The sequence below is a fragment of the Corvus moneduloides genome, chromosome 6 (assembly GCF_009650955.1).
Source record: "Corvus moneduloides isolate bCorMon1 chromosome 6, bCorMon1.pri, whole genome shotgun sequence".
NCBI classification, from domain to species: Eukaryota; Metazoa; Chordata; class Aves; order Passeriformes; family Corvidae; genus Corvus; species Corvus moneduloides.
The window spans coordinates 19,504,170-19,520,177 of record NC_045481.1 but is presented as its reverse complement, the minus strand read 5'-3'; positions in this window follow the sequence as shown (position 1 = coordinate 19,520,177).

The following is a 16,008-nucleotide window of genomic DNA, read 5'->3' as shown; positions in this document are numbered from 1 at the left end:
AGTAATGTAAAGTTACTGCTGGTTTTTTACATAGGGGGTTTTTAATTAGATAGTTACTTTTGAAATATGTTTAATGTGAATTATTTTCATAATGCCTCTTTGCATAAATCACTGTATTTATTTTCCAGGCTTTTATACTCACTTTTCAGTAACCAAAATATATAGGAAAAAGGGATCTAACTAATTCTTTTCCTTTCTTCATTGTTAGACTGACCTTATGTATTACATCTTGCACCTCAGAGCAATACAAATCTTCCAAGATTGTTCCATGCCTGACTTGAATTTAAAAATACTTAGGGTTAGACTCTAACCAATAACTTTTCAGTTTCTAATTTCTTCTGTGCTTTTGTCTGGATTGAGCACCAAGCTGACACAGACCTACTGAATGCAAGATAAAATTAGATTTATCTTCTTTTATGAAGAGGTTTGTGCCCATAAAACTCTGAAAAAAATCTGTGATCCTAGAGCTAGCCAAATGCTATATATAAGTAAAGACAAGGTAGGCAAAATGTTTTTGAAGTATCCAATCAAAAACATAATTTTTGAATTTCTAGAAAAAGAAAAATTAATTAAAAATGGGAAATATGCTTAGATGGCTTGCAATCGTGCTCTCACTTAGGGGAAGTTTATGATCCTGGCTTAGTGCAGTGAAATGTAGGTTAATCAAGGATGATTCTCTATGAATTTTCCTGGGTTAAAGAGATGTATGGTATTCAAAGAACAACACAAAAGCACATTATCCGTTCATCAGTATGTGTAGGTGGGATATTAGAAGGTCTCTATCAATCACAGTAACAGTCTTCTTCTAAGTACAGTGGGAACAAACAACTTGTCTGACTTTAATGCCAATGATACTATGGGTGAACGTGATGATACGGGAGATGCCTGCCTATGCTCTCTGTTGAAGAGGGAGTGTTTTGGCCAGTACATGAAGGAGCTGACTTGTGTTTATGACACAAGCACAGAATACCCAAATTAGCATCACTGCTGTCAGCAAATGCAGCATCAAGTACAAAGGTGTAATAACTTTCTTTTGTACAATCTTAAATAGGCTTAAAATCTTAAATTAAAAGAACACAACACCTTCTGACAGCCTGTAATATCCCAAGGGCTGTAACAGTTCCTTACAAATGCCCTAGTGAGAATAATACTTCCTAAAGGAACAAATAATCCAGCAGGAAGAGAGATCTTGTTCTTATATCAGTTATCAGTTGCATGATACAAAAGAGAAAACCGGAAGAGATAGTTTGCAAAATAGCCTGTCATATATGCAATGAACTCTGCCCAGTCCTAAAGGCATACAAGAGACACAGCTTTGAAAAGAACAGCCTTGGAAAAATGGAAAGGGTATGTCTACATAAGGACACAGGGAAATTAATTAAATGGTCTAAAAGTGTGGATTTAAATTGCCTTAGTTAAACCACATAAACAATTATGTGGATACCCTCCCTAAGCATTAAAGGGACTTAAATCTGATTTAACATAATCCACTCCCAAGGCAAAGTAAGATAAAATGAACTAAGACTATTTTAATTCTGAAATGAGGTGTTTGCACAGCCATATAATAAGTTAAATGTGATCCAGTTACTTAGGGTCAATTCTCTGAATGACATTGATGTAAAAAACCTAAGAACTGAGTGTGTTTTGCAAGATGTGCAACCATACTTTTCTTGCTAACAATGTCTCAAAGCATCTATGCTGTACTCAGCACATGGAACTCAATATTTCAACAAAGGCAAGATAGACTAGGGCTGTAATATTCTAGCTAACACATGGTTTGCTTTGGAGTTTCTTCCTCTCTTCTTTTAATATAGCTATTTGAAAACTGAGGTAGAAAAGAGAGTGGAGAAGGCACATAAGGTTCCAGGACAATCACAAAATGAAAACCAGATATTTATGAGAGAGAGTTGAAACAGGATTTGACCAGCTAAAGATTGTCGGTCTTTCTTAGGCAGTTAGTTTTTCCCAAATAATGTATGGAAAGATGGGCATGAACCTCAAAGAACATGTCCTACAGTGATCAATACAAATAGATACTTTCCATTCATTTTAGAAGCAGCTACATGCACTACTGAAGGATAGAATAAATCCCTTAATTTTGTCCTGGCATTAATAGCCTATTAAGATCACATTACAAAAGCCTAACTGTTATCAATGTCAGAAGGAAACTCTTAACAATGAATTGTTTTTAAACATTACAATAGGACATTGAATCAAAAAGTTATTAATTTTATCATGTAAGAGAACTTATTCTGATCTCTTCTAAACCTTCCTCTATTCCTAAATATTAAATCAATGAGACTAGGAGTCTCATATTATTTTTTAAATTGAGCTTGTAAGACTAGTGTTATGTGTTTATACTATTCCTCCTCAAGGCAGTCCATTAGTTCTGATTAATTTTAATTAATTAATCCAGCAAATGGCTTTTTATCTCTGTACTTTCAGTAGCTGCTCCATGCTAACATTTGTTTGAGTTTGCATTTAATAAATATCTTAACCCTTCAGCAGCAGCTTGAGCTGGAGTGCTGGTAATGAAGATGTATGGAAATCAGGACAGGGGAAAAGCATTAGAATGAAATGGATTAAGTTGGCTGAGAAGTTGGAAAGGCTCACATAACAAATGATGCTACAAGCATGTCAGGGCTGAATAAATACCAAATTGATTTAACTGGGTTACTTCTTCAAGGTCACACCTAAGAGATTATATTTATGGCTTTTGCCACACAAATTCTATTTGGATTAGTGAAGAGCGAAGCAGTGACCTGGAGAAAAAGAAAAGGTACTGTTAATTTCCATACAATGTCAGCAGTTCTGTTGGATAATATGCAATTCTTATGTTTTCCAAATATAAGAGATTTTTTAAATCCAATGTTCAGTGACTAACCCTTATAATACTGCACAGAAATTACATATTACCTACCATCTGTCCACCACTTAGCCGACTGGAAAGAAGCTATTAAATAAAATCTGGCTACTGATGATCCAAGGCTGCGCACTGTCTAGAACCCTCATTTGTTCCTTCATTTGAGCCTGCATAGTGACTTGAAAGGAGAAGGAGTTTAATAATAAGGACAGACTCCACCGAGATAACTTTATTTTTTTGGTTGAAATTTTACATTTCCTGCAGTCAAGATTCCAATTCAAGGAAAGCCAATGCATCTAATTGATACAGTTTTGAGTTACTGGATATTGAAAAATATGATGCTCATCAGTATGTAATTACTTCTTCAAATATTGCCAACTGATAAGGATTTTTTTTTTAAATTACCAAAATTATTTTGATAATGTGAATTAATTTAATTTTAAAGAAGGATCTAAAATCACCATGTAACTTTGAGTTATAGTTGATTATGATATTTAAAACACGCATAAATTAAGTATAATTAAAATTTTATGCATGATTTTGGTTTGAATTTCATCTTGTTTTTTATTGTCTTTTTGCATAATATATTCACAATTGGACAAAGGTGTTACAAAGCTCTGAAATTCATTGTGAGGTAGAAATTTTAAATCCCTTATCCTTTAACTTCAACTCATGCAGTTTCTCACACTGCATGGGGTAAGCAAACAATATCTTCTTGATGGTAATTTTATTAGCTGGGGCCATGTATGATATGGGTTTAGAAAAGCACAGAAGTAACAGTGTTCACCATCTTTGGTAAAATGTCTGCCTAGTATCCCCCTGGTCATTTAACCTTGGAACCTAGAAGTTTATTAAGCCTCATCCCTTAAACATAACAGAGTATCTTTAAAGATGCAGTATGGACAATAAGGCATTTTAAGAGATATTTAATAAGACATTTTCAATTTAAGAGTTTTAAGATACACAGTGGTTTTTTGCTGACATTATTCCACAATAACAGTGAGGCATTGTGAAAGTAAAAGTCAGTTGCAAGGACACTTGTACTTGCTGGTTATATTTGATAGGTGGTGATTTTGTGGTTTGTATAACATACTGAGAAATTGAAAGAACCAATATTTGCGTAGGACATCTCATTAGAATGAAAAAAGAGATTGACATACACAACTAAATACTGCGGACTTTTCTACGGGATTCAAAAATATATGTTGTTTACTTTGGGATAATCTTCATCCCTGCAAAGGCATCTACAGATGCCTCAAAATGAGTGAAGGAATATAGTGTGTAACAGCATCATGGGGTGAGGATTATGCAGCCAGTGTCAAGATAAAGGACAGGAAGAAAGCAACATTTTGGAAAATAAAACTAACTTCTAGTAACTAGCTCACACTTTGAAAATAATTGTTCCTTTGCTGATTACCTAAATATTCTTTTTATTGCAGCCATGAAGCTAGCTAATGTTTCCATATTCCTTTTTCTCAAAAAGTCCAATGTTTCATTTCATGTTTGACAAGATTTAATAAGATAATTTGATAAAACAATTTCATTGTCTGAAATATGAACCATATGAGAAAGGTGCAGTTGAGGTAAATCAGTCTGCCTTAGCTGATAGCCATGGAGTTAAATCAATTGACACATCACACAGCTATTTTGCCAATGATTCATCTAGCGTTAAGTTTGCATCAGTGTTTAGTAACAGATTGATGAGGATGCCAGTAAGGAGTTCGTATTGGTGTTCAGATTATACACTTACAATCTATTAGTAATATTTTGATACTATTAATATTGATAAGTTTCTTACTAACATTATTATGACATTGATTTATCCCCGCTTAGGCAGCTAAAACTATTTCTGTACTGGCTTAAAAAGAAAATCCTTCATAATATAAGTTTGTGTAATTTCTTACTGTAAAAATAAACAATTTTTCAAGTCCCACGTTCTTAGACCCAGTTTCATAATGTGGAAGCACATTCCTCAGATATAGTCTGTGATTCTGTACAAAATGCGTGTAAGTACTGAGCTGGTGTGAACAAACTTGAAAAATTCATACAAGTTTTCCAGAATTTCAGACCATTAATCTGACGTTTCTAGTATAAAGATCATTCAGTAATAAAACACACTTGGTTCACCTTTTATCCTTAGCACTGAACCCTAGAAAAAAGGTTTTACTACCAATATTTGTTCATTGTTAACACATGGTAACTGTTAGGAAGTGGTAGATAGATGTCAGTGCTGTCAGGCCCAGAATGGGCAGAAACCCAGTGCTACCAGAATGGTCCAGCCATCTGTCCTCTGTCAGCTTGAGGAAAGTATTCCTCTCCTCCCTGGTCTGTCTGCCAACTGAGAACTAAAAGCATCTATTATTATGGGTTCTCTGTGTTACTGGAGTCAAATTATAATAATAATGGACACTTGCACAGATTACAATTATGAATCCTGAAATTTTTGCCTAAAACTTTTGCTGTGCCCAGGTTGTTTAATGTAATATCCACCTGTAGGGTCTAAACCTAATTTCAAACTTATAAAACACAGGCAAGTATGAGCAAACATAGGTTAGAAAGAGAAACAGATGATAAGGTAATGAAATTTCATCTGGTATATAAATTCAGTGGGTCTAAAGTATGTTTTATTTTTAAAAGGGAATAGTTTTGTTTTTGATAACAAAAGAACAATTTAATTAGAAATCCAAGGTTTGGTTCATTTATGATACAATACCTTTTTTTTGCTTTCATTTTACAGAAACCACTTAACAGTTTTTGTTCTTGAAACTTTGCTTTAGAATATACCAGAGACCTCACCTATCGACCTGTTATGACAGATCTTAAAAGCAAAAGCAGATGATACTGCAGCTGAGCCCATTGACTTCCATCAGCTCAACTACGATCCCCAGTAAAATTTCCTGTTTTGCTGCATCACGTACACCATTCATTAAGGTTCTTTGACTTCACCAGATTGAAGTCCTAAACTAGGATTAAGTTTAAGAAATCTTCTCCATAATGTTTAATTTGTATTTTTTGAAAGTTCTGCTGCAAAAATTCATGCAGATGTTCTGTGAAACTGCTGTAATAGTTTCATTTCTTCCTTATCCTGTCCTCTAAAATATACCTCTGCCAATGTGAGTAGAGAAATATGGGGTTTAGGGGAAATTATTGAACTTCTGAACAATCTTTATTATTTGTTCCATACATTCCCTGTTACCAGAGAGAAAAAAATATGCCTGGAAATGAGTCCCTCATAGGCAAAGGCGTATCATTGTCTCTGTGAGTCTAGAAGGCAAACTTTATTTTTTGGTTGAATTAATGGAATACTGCCACTGTGCTTGTAGTCTGGAAAAGAGAAAAAAAACCAACCTCTTCGCAAGCCTGCAAGGGTTTCTGAACTGCATTTGTTACAGTGCTAAAACAGTGTGCTTGCAGTTGTGCATTGAAAATGTTTCCTTATTTAACTATGCACCAGTTATAATTAATAATTAGTGTTGGTTGCACCCTAAAGTCTTTATACCTATTAAGCCTTTCATGAAAGGATTTAGTAAGTCAAATAGATTTTGTTGTGTCTAATTTGAAGCAGATAGGCTTTAGGGTTTCAATGGTCAAAAACTTAATTTCCTCAATAGTTTTTTCATTTCAGTCATGCAATTTATTGTACGATACAATTCTCTTAGGAATACTGTAAGACAAGGTATTATTTGTATAATTATTCTGTAAAGTACTTTGGATTGTGACTCTGGATTTTATTTTCTTTATTTCTACTGGGCTTCTTTAGCACCAGCTAGAGATTTGAGTGTATCATGGGTCATAGAATGCTTTCATAAATAAATATTAAAATGTGGTTCTATTGTTTTCCATTCACAGTGCAGCAGGATCCAGACAAGTTTACTGAGTCCATCATGTTAAAGTTATTTTCTGTTTGATTGGTCATGCCAAAAAAAGTACTGTAAATAGAAAATAAAATATGATTCCTTTCACAACAGAAAAATATAGATACTTCAATGCAAAACTGTGTTGATTGGGCAGTGATCCTGCTGATGGCTTCAGGCATTTTGAATGCCAGCTTCCAGGACATGGGTTTGGATTAGACCTCAAGTTTTTTAGGTATCTGTACAAGACTTTCAAAAAACATACCCCAAAAGTCCTGGAAAAATAAGTGAGTTGTAATTATGCCTCTGTTAAAACTCCTTTACTCCTGCCAAAGCAGTGAGGTAAAATATAAACAGGATTCATTTCTCTTCTCCACCCAATACTTTGTATTGGTGTGTATTCTTTTAACTTGTCATTCCTCTTTTGTTTTAACAGTTACAGCAGGAGAAAGTGGATCTTGTAATGGTCTATACAGGGTCTAAACTAGAGAAAATGTTTCAGGGTTAAGTGACCACACCAACATTGTGCAACTTTATAGTAATTTATACCTATTTTGTGATATTCTGTACTTTTCGAGCCTTGAAGGGGAAAAGAATTTTAAAAATAAAAAAGCAGTGAGGTCACAGAAGGGATTTGGTGTCTTTTTTATAAAAAATGCCTCAGGAAGAAACCTGACTCACCAAAATTAATTAATATTTGCATGAAGTTCTTTGATCTGAATTTCTACACTTCATTGTTTGTGTGACCACAAGTTGTTTGCATGACCAAGCTGCAGATAAACTTCATCAAAGTAAGGTGAACAAAAAAAAAATTTTGTCCTCCCTTTGCAAATGAGCATCTTGTTGTGTTAACCCTATCACATATAAATACTTCATAGAATCATGAAATATCTCAGATTGGAAGGGGCCCATAATGATTATCAAGTCCAACTCCCAATGATTCTTTGCTCCAACTTTTAAAGAAATTTTGATAACAGTGTTAGGAAAAAATCAAAGGAGTCATGACTTTGAATTGACTTTTCAAATATTTTAACATTTTCTATTATAAAAACTTTTCCTTCATAGTTTGTGATCAGCTAACTGAAGCAGCTAATTCTCTTAATATTACAGAGCAGTGCCTTCTGAATGACCAGAAGCTTTAGCCTTATAATTGTTGTTGAATGACATCACTGAAGACTTAGTGAAGGCCTGCACACTTCTTAAGTGTTAGCCAAGGTCAAGTGGGTAATGACACTGGAAGTGTCTATGAGAGCCCATGGCAATTCAAACAACACTTGTCCTCCTCTAAACTGGTCTGTGTTCTGCATGCAATAGTACCAAGCCTGGCTTTCTCTCAGACAACAGAGACAGTTGCCAGAAAGCTCAGTGGCCATAGTGTCTTGCTGCCTCTGCCAGTCTCAGAGACTGAAATAAAACCCTGAATGCCTTTGTACCCTACTGAATGCTCTTCTACCATGGAAAGAAACAGCCAGAGCACTGTTCTGTGACTGAGTTACCACAAAACTCACTTAGTGCAGAACAAAATATTGCCAATGTTACTGCATATTTCTGAATCCAATGTCTAGGCCTTGTTGGAAGAGTAGATAATCCCACATGTAAAACCAAGTTAGGTCATCATGATTGTTATCACCCTACATTGAATACCAGAGGAATAAGTAATAACCAGCCACTTGTTGCAAAGTGTTAGGGAGAGACGTCTTTTATATTTTATATGCAATAAAAGATGTGGCTGAAATGCAAGACAACATTGGTTTGATTCCTTGCACCTGGAGTTTGGGAGTTGTTTGTATCTTTCTCCTTTTCATGTCAAATGTGGGTATTCTCATCCAGTTTCTTAATTTTTACAATGTGTGTTTTTTCACTTTTTGTTTAGCTATTTCATAGGTGAAGGCATTTAAAGTAATATCTCATTCCCTTTGTGCTTTATTTACACACATGACACACTCACACCATAGCCGCAACTGTCTGGAGAATGATGATTCAGGGCATGAAATCTCTCAGTGTATGACATTTGTTTTCATTCTATGTGGGATCTAAACCAAAACAATCCCAAACCTTAAAAAAAAAAAAAAAAAAAAGAAAGAAAGAAAAATGTGTCAAAACAGATGTTTTAAGATGGGGAGAAAAACTCAATGTCTTTAGCTTTTCTCTTTCTGTCTGTCTCAGTGTCCGCAAAAGTAATCAGTTGAATATGTATCTGAAAGGTTGCCTTTCATAAAGGAACAGTGAAAATAAAATGCTTCTAGTAAAATATCCCAGTTTTTGAAATGAACAGATGAAGAATTCAATCAAAATATATTATCTCAATGTTATTTATAGGTATATCTATAAGCACTTCATAACACACCCTCATACCTTTCCTCCACAACAGATATAGTGCATGTATCTGTTTCAGAAGAAACACATTAAAGTATTCACAGAAACAGAAACGCATTTGTGAGTATAAGACAGTCATTTACACTTTGCTATATGTAAAAATTTAACACACATATAACATGTAAAGGAATTCATCAGCTCATTTCCTTTTTCCTGACATTCTTTGCACTGATTGGTAATTGGAATCACCTAAAGGATTTAAGGCAGAACAATATCAATAGGAAGGTTAGCGAAATCCTGCTGTAAAGAGCAGCAAAATGTGTCTTGGGTACTTAATCTTATCAACATGACAAGTCAAAATCATATAAATATACGTGCCAAGGTCTATTATTTGAATAAGTGATAGACATTGAAGGAAGTAATTTCCTCATTACTAGCCTATATCCAGATCTTGTCTTTATAGAACAATATTCATAGTAGTCCTCTGAAAATACTTCACTCTTTTGTTTCTCCATTTAAGCAGAGCATTTTTCTTCCCTGGAGGAAACAAGAGGGGACAGGGGAGGGTCCACTTCACAGGTCTTCTACAATGTTTTTGAGGACTCCGTTCTTCCCAAAAAACACCAACCTACTATACTAATGGCAGTAAAGAGAATAAAAATTGTATCCTGTTTTGTTTGCTTGGAAGAATTATCAATGCTCTCTTTTACACACAGCTAAGCTCCAGAAACAGAAGTCTGAGCAGCAAAAAAAATTAAAATACTTTAGTACACTGCCTACTGTGTACTGAGTTCTGGTCAGAGCAGAAATAAAATACTGTGTTCTTAATAAGTACTGTATTTTATGTGAAAATTGTTGCATTTGGAAGCTGAAGTCTGGTCTGAACATAGTTTTTTTAATTGGTAAATTGCTGTTGGCTTGGTTATTTTTTTCCCTTTATACTGAGATGTATACAATTATGCAATATTTTTATCAGTCCTACTTCTTGGAGAAGAAGAAATACACTACTAGTGAACACAATTTCATATCACTAAGCCAGTAATCACAACCATACTTAAGAAATTGCACTACATAAGTATTTTGATATAGTCATAACAGTGCAATCCTTGCGTATAAACTGAGCCTTTTGGAATACAGCAAGTGTCCTGCTGATCTGTATTCATTACTGGGATTATTGGCATCCTCTGACAGAGCCTACACAATATTTGTAAGGTTTCTGCTTGTGTTTTATTACTTCCCATTCCCATCACAGCTAAATAGAAAAGTTGTGAAGAAGATAGCATTAAAAATAGTTAAACTAATTATTTCATAAGTATATCATAACTCATACGATGACGATTTACCTTTTGGTGAAGCTTTCTGAGTAGTGAATTATGAAGGGTTTGGTAGCATAAAGAGGGAAGTACATTTTATACTTACCTGAAGCAGTTTGTACTTCTCTGTACCTTTGCAAGCAGAGGAGGTCCTTTCTTTCCCATATTACTTCCCATATATGCTCTTCTCTTCAATGTATCTCTTTCTAAGTAGTATACAACTTATCTTTTGTGGGGAAGAAAGACACGCAATCTCTTCTCCCTACTAAATTGAGAAGAAAGTCAAAGCTAGCTTCCACATGTAAAAAAATAAATTTTTTTTTTAATTCACACTTTACAGGCTATATTTGACTATCTGATAAATTTCTAAATAGGCTGTAGCTTGTTGTGAACAGTCTTGCCAGCATAAAACTTAATTTTAACAGAAATACCATCACACTCCTTGACTTTTCCATCTGTATTTTGACTTCTTCCCTTTAAGCAATGGTAAAGGCATCAAATTCAACACTGTTTATAACAGTTGGGTCATTCCGTCAATCATGTCAGGAAAAAAAGAAACAGATTGACATTGTAAAAAATAGCAGGCCATTGATAATGTTAACCAGTACAGGAACCTAAACCCTTGTGATCTGTTTTACCAATTAATTATACTGTACTCTTGGCCTGCTTATACTCAGAAGCTGGTAAATTGACAAGTTGCCTCTGACAATTTTTTCCCCTGTGTCAAAGTGCAGGATCTTTGTTAAGCAGAATTACTTTTTTGTTTCAAAGAGGATCTTGTTTTGTCAATACAGTTTTTGAATTATCATGCTGACTCTAAGCCTCTCATTAAAAGCTGACAAAGACATAAGTCCTCTTGACAATGCAAGAATCAAGGAAAATGGATATACAATAGTGAGGTGCTATTATACCTTAACCATCTTCATATGCTTCAGTTCTGGTGAAGACTAGTTACAAATAACTAAAATCTGGTAGTAGTTTTGTAATGTCTGTTAAACAGATAATATTTGCCTGGTATTTTTTTGTAATCTCACCAAAGAAGTGAAAAATTATGTAGGCTGTTGAGAATGAACTTTCCTGTTTGAACTCTGAAAGAGCTCTTTGCAGGTTTTCATTACAAGATATACTTTCAGGTCTTTGTGAATAAAACAAATCCAGTACTTTGAGCAAAAATACAATTTTCTCTTTGCTGACTGTTAAGACCATTAAATTACCTTTGGGATTTCAAGAGGCTCAAGAAGCTAGGATTGTTTAGGTGGAAAGTTCAAGGAACTATTGTTCTATATAGAGACAACAATAAAGGCAAAATGAAGCTCTACTCCTTGAACATGAAAAGAGGAAGAAGTACTTTCCTCTTATCTACCATAAAAATAAGAAAACTGATTTTTTTCAGTTCTTACAAAGTAGAAGATTCCCATGAGAAACCCATCGTTTGGGTGGAATCCTGGAAGTCTCATCACAACTTATTAGAAACAGGATTCAAGTCAGTAAGAAAAAGCAACTTTCTTATAGAAGTACCTATAAAAAATAGTTATAATTTTTTAGATATGTATTAAATTAAATTAATGAAATTTGATCCAGTTTTTAAAAACATAGTACAAGATTTCTATCAGCAAAAAATCATTTACTGGAGTAGTTTTAGAATTGTTTGTAAATTTTGTTTGATTCAGTATTTATTTTTCCTCTGAATGATGAATCATAGACTCTGTGGTATTTTGATGTACTGGTGTAATGATTTACTAATAAATGCTCATAGTAAAACTTAAGAAATTTCTATAGATAAATTCATAACTACATGTCTTTGAAAGATAAACAAATTTTTCTGCTTTTGGAACAAACACTTTGGAAAAACAAAGTTTTTCCCCAGTTTCACTTCAAAAATAGTCTAATTTACTTAAATGGGTTATTCTATTCCTACAAAATAATGTGAGCACAAATTAATTCTGGGCATGACACATTTCTACTTGTGCATGTTGTAAATAATGGAAAAGTCTTGGAGAATTTAAATGCATTGCTGTCCTCACAGGCATGATTCTATGCAGGTTGGTTGATGCTGAATAACTCAGAGAAGGAGGCTGTTGTAACTTACAATACCTTTCAGCAGCCTAGATTTAATCCCATGGCTCAAAGACTTGAAGCTATTTAAGCCATCTTTATCCTATTATCAATGTCTGATCTTAAGATCAGACATCTTTTTTTTGTCCCAGTATCATACACCAGCACTATATAGTTACACTGATGTAACCTCTAATATGAACAGCATTCTGCTGATTTTCAAGTGCCTTGTAATGTCCTCAGGTAAGGAAACTGTATTCCAGGTTTTGTTTTACCGCAGCAGGATTGCTCCATTTTTAACAGTGCACAGGCAGAATTCATAGTATTTAAATAGCACAAATTTTAATGTACCTGAGCTCAGACAAAAAAAAATGTCAGAAAATTGCATTCTGAATTACTTTTTTCACATTCTGCTAGTAATATGCTGAAGAACCCGTGGCAAATAATTTGCAAGGAGAATGAAATCGGTTTATGTTTTATAAAGAAAGAAAATAAAAATTGTAACAGAAGTAACTCTTCATATTATTTACCTAAGTATTATCATAGAATAATTTGATAGTATCATTTAGATTGGAAAAGACCTTTAAGAGCAGCAAGTCCAACTGTAAATGTGAATTATTAAGAAACATAATTTTCAATAGGATAAAATAGGATTTTTCTTTTTGACATTACTCAGCTAAATTAACAAGAGCATGAAGCATATCTGTCTTGGGGTTACTTTATGATGTTGTATCCCATATCGCCTGCCCTATGCCCAGACATGAATTTCACAGTGCAAAATCTTAACATTAACAAGCAACATTTTTACTCAATTTTAAGCCTCATTCTTTTGTTATTTTTATTAAAAAACTCTGCTTAGAATTTGTCTGTTCAAAGATTAATAAATCTGTCAGTTGAACCAATACTGCAGTAACAAGCATAAGAAATTCAAGGTGGATTTATTGGGACAGTCAGAAAGTGAGAACCATCTTAAAATACTTTAAGAATGACAGTTATATGAGCTAAAGGATGGGGGGTGAGAGTGAAAAAAAGACTGAAATTGGCCCCGGGTAAAGACAGGAAAATGGAATCATAAATCATGTAAGACAGCTGTGTTCTTTTATCCATGGATCCAGATGTTCCCACTAAATGTGTAACAACTCCAGAATTATTTTACAAGGAGGAAAGGAACTGTGAATATTTGATTTCTCTCTTTCTTAAACAAGACTAGCTGGGAATGTTTGATGCGAAGTAGAAACTTTGACCTGTGCTTGCAGGAGAGCAGCCTCTGAACAGAGTTCTTAAACGTAACTCCTAACCAACGTGGATTATGATATGATTTAAACAGCCAGTGCTAAAAGGCTAAAGTTGTAGTGGGAACTTTTTGAAAACAGTGACTAGAATCAAATCTATGGTTGAAGCATCTGGGTAATATGATGCTAGATACCCTCATTGACTAGGAATTTCTAAATGCTAGCCAGTATCATGCAATGATGGAGTCCTGTTAGAATTATAATCAATTTCATATTGAGATTGGAAGTAGATGAATGTTAGGTGGTGAGAAAATGAAATTATAAGTCGCTTCAGATATGTTTTGAAGTAGCAGCTTAGGACAGACCATGGCAAAGCTATTTAAATATCTTCCAAATGGAAATTGATTTTCCTCTCTCCTCTCTGCCTCGTCCTTAAAGGCAATAGGTGATCATAAACCAGCTTATGTTTTCAAGTAAAATAGAGAAGGAAAAGTTTTTCCACTCTTCTAAATGTTTATTTCACAAAAGTAAAATGTAATCATTCTTTTTTTCTTTGTGTTAGTTTCCTTCACCAACAGAGTTTTGAAACATAAAGACTAATACCTATAGCTATTCCATAATCATCATAAAAAGACACCTTATGCTGATAATAAAAAATAGCACACCACTGGGTATGATTAGGTTATTTCTGTAATTACACCTCTGTGACTGAAGCCAGCTATTAGGTGATTATCACACCATTCTGTTTTCAGAAGAGGGGAGAGGAACACGAGTCTCCATGAAATCATCACAAATAAGAATGTTCTTAAAAGTACACGTTATATTTTCTTTTCAATTTGATCTATAGGGACCTGAGCCACTATTTTCAATTTAGCTCAATGCAAAAAATACAGAGAAAACAAAAAGTCAGAGACATCTACTTCTGGATTTAGACATTGCTGTTGAAGTCATAGAGTAGAATAATTCCATCCCCATTTGAAGCATCATGAAGCCTTGCACTGAAGAAATTAAGTCTCTTGGTTAAAAATTATATGCCATTTCTAGCGCTATGTTCCACAGAAACCTGAGGCCTTGTAAACTTGTGGGTACTTCTCTTCAGTTTGTTTTCTGTAGTTCAGAGCATGATAATATTGAGAGTGATATTTTTTCTCTGTGGTGGTTTTCTGCATCTTTGCATAAAAGCAGCCACTTCAAAGCAGGAGAGATCTTTGCAAGATTTCTCACGAATTGAGACATGGACATTTTTAAACATGATAGATGATACTGTGTCCTCCATGTGGCCTTTTTAGCTTTTTTTTTTTTTTTAAGTAAAAAAAAAAATTTCTCAATTTGACAGGTCTGTTATATAATATACTGAATTTTGTGTTGCTATATAAATGTGGTTAGGAAGATTTCTTTTAAAAAAACCCCCAACATTCTCCTTTCTCTTTTGTATGTTTACCTTCAAAACTTTTAATAGAGAAATGAGCTGGGAAAAAAAAAAGTGGGAATACCTTTTTAAGATAAATTATGAATAAAGGTCCTTAAAGTCCCACAGACCTCCTGAAACATTTGGAAAGCCCATTTTCTTTCTGACAGACCTATTTAGATGTATACCAGCTTTGAAAGATCAGTGGAGCAAGTGCTCTTAGCAGGTTTTTCCAAAAGGCTGAGACAAACATGGTTGTTTTTTGGACTATGATGACAACAAGAACACGAACAACTTACAGATTTCAAAAATGTGATTAGATCTACTGCTATTTCTTTTTCGGCTAGGAAATCATCAAGGCTCTATATGCCTATTATTAAGAAAACAGTGGCTTGAGGGAGCTGCTGTAACAGTATAAAATGAGTCCATATTTCATCCTTTGGTTTAGGTGGTGAGTACTTTTTAATTCTCATATGTTTTTAAAATTGCACCCAATTTACAAATTCTCCTTCAGTTTTTATATTGTATTCCATTACTATATGCAAAGGACTGAAAATCCATCATTTTCAATCTTTACTCACTTTGTTATCTTTTCAAGGTATGATCAAATTATCAGTGATTACTTGATGGCTCTTACAAGGCTTTGGATCACTCTTTGAACAGAAAGCCAGGTGTATGGCAATTAGAAATGTTTGTGAGTTAACTTCCAAAGGCTGAGACAACCTGCTTACAGTTTAAAGTGAGCAGTGCTGCGATAAACACTTTTCTTAAAAATGGAAAATGCATAACATAAAGTATAAGAAGAATATACTGTGGGAGGAGTGAATCAGATGTTTGAGTTTCTGAATAGTTCTATCATTTTGCTCAACATAAGAACAGGTTTATTTAACTTTAAAAGGGATAAATAGAAAATAGAAGACTGATTTTAAATACTGTGAATGGTGACCTGAACATCAAATTTTGTAGT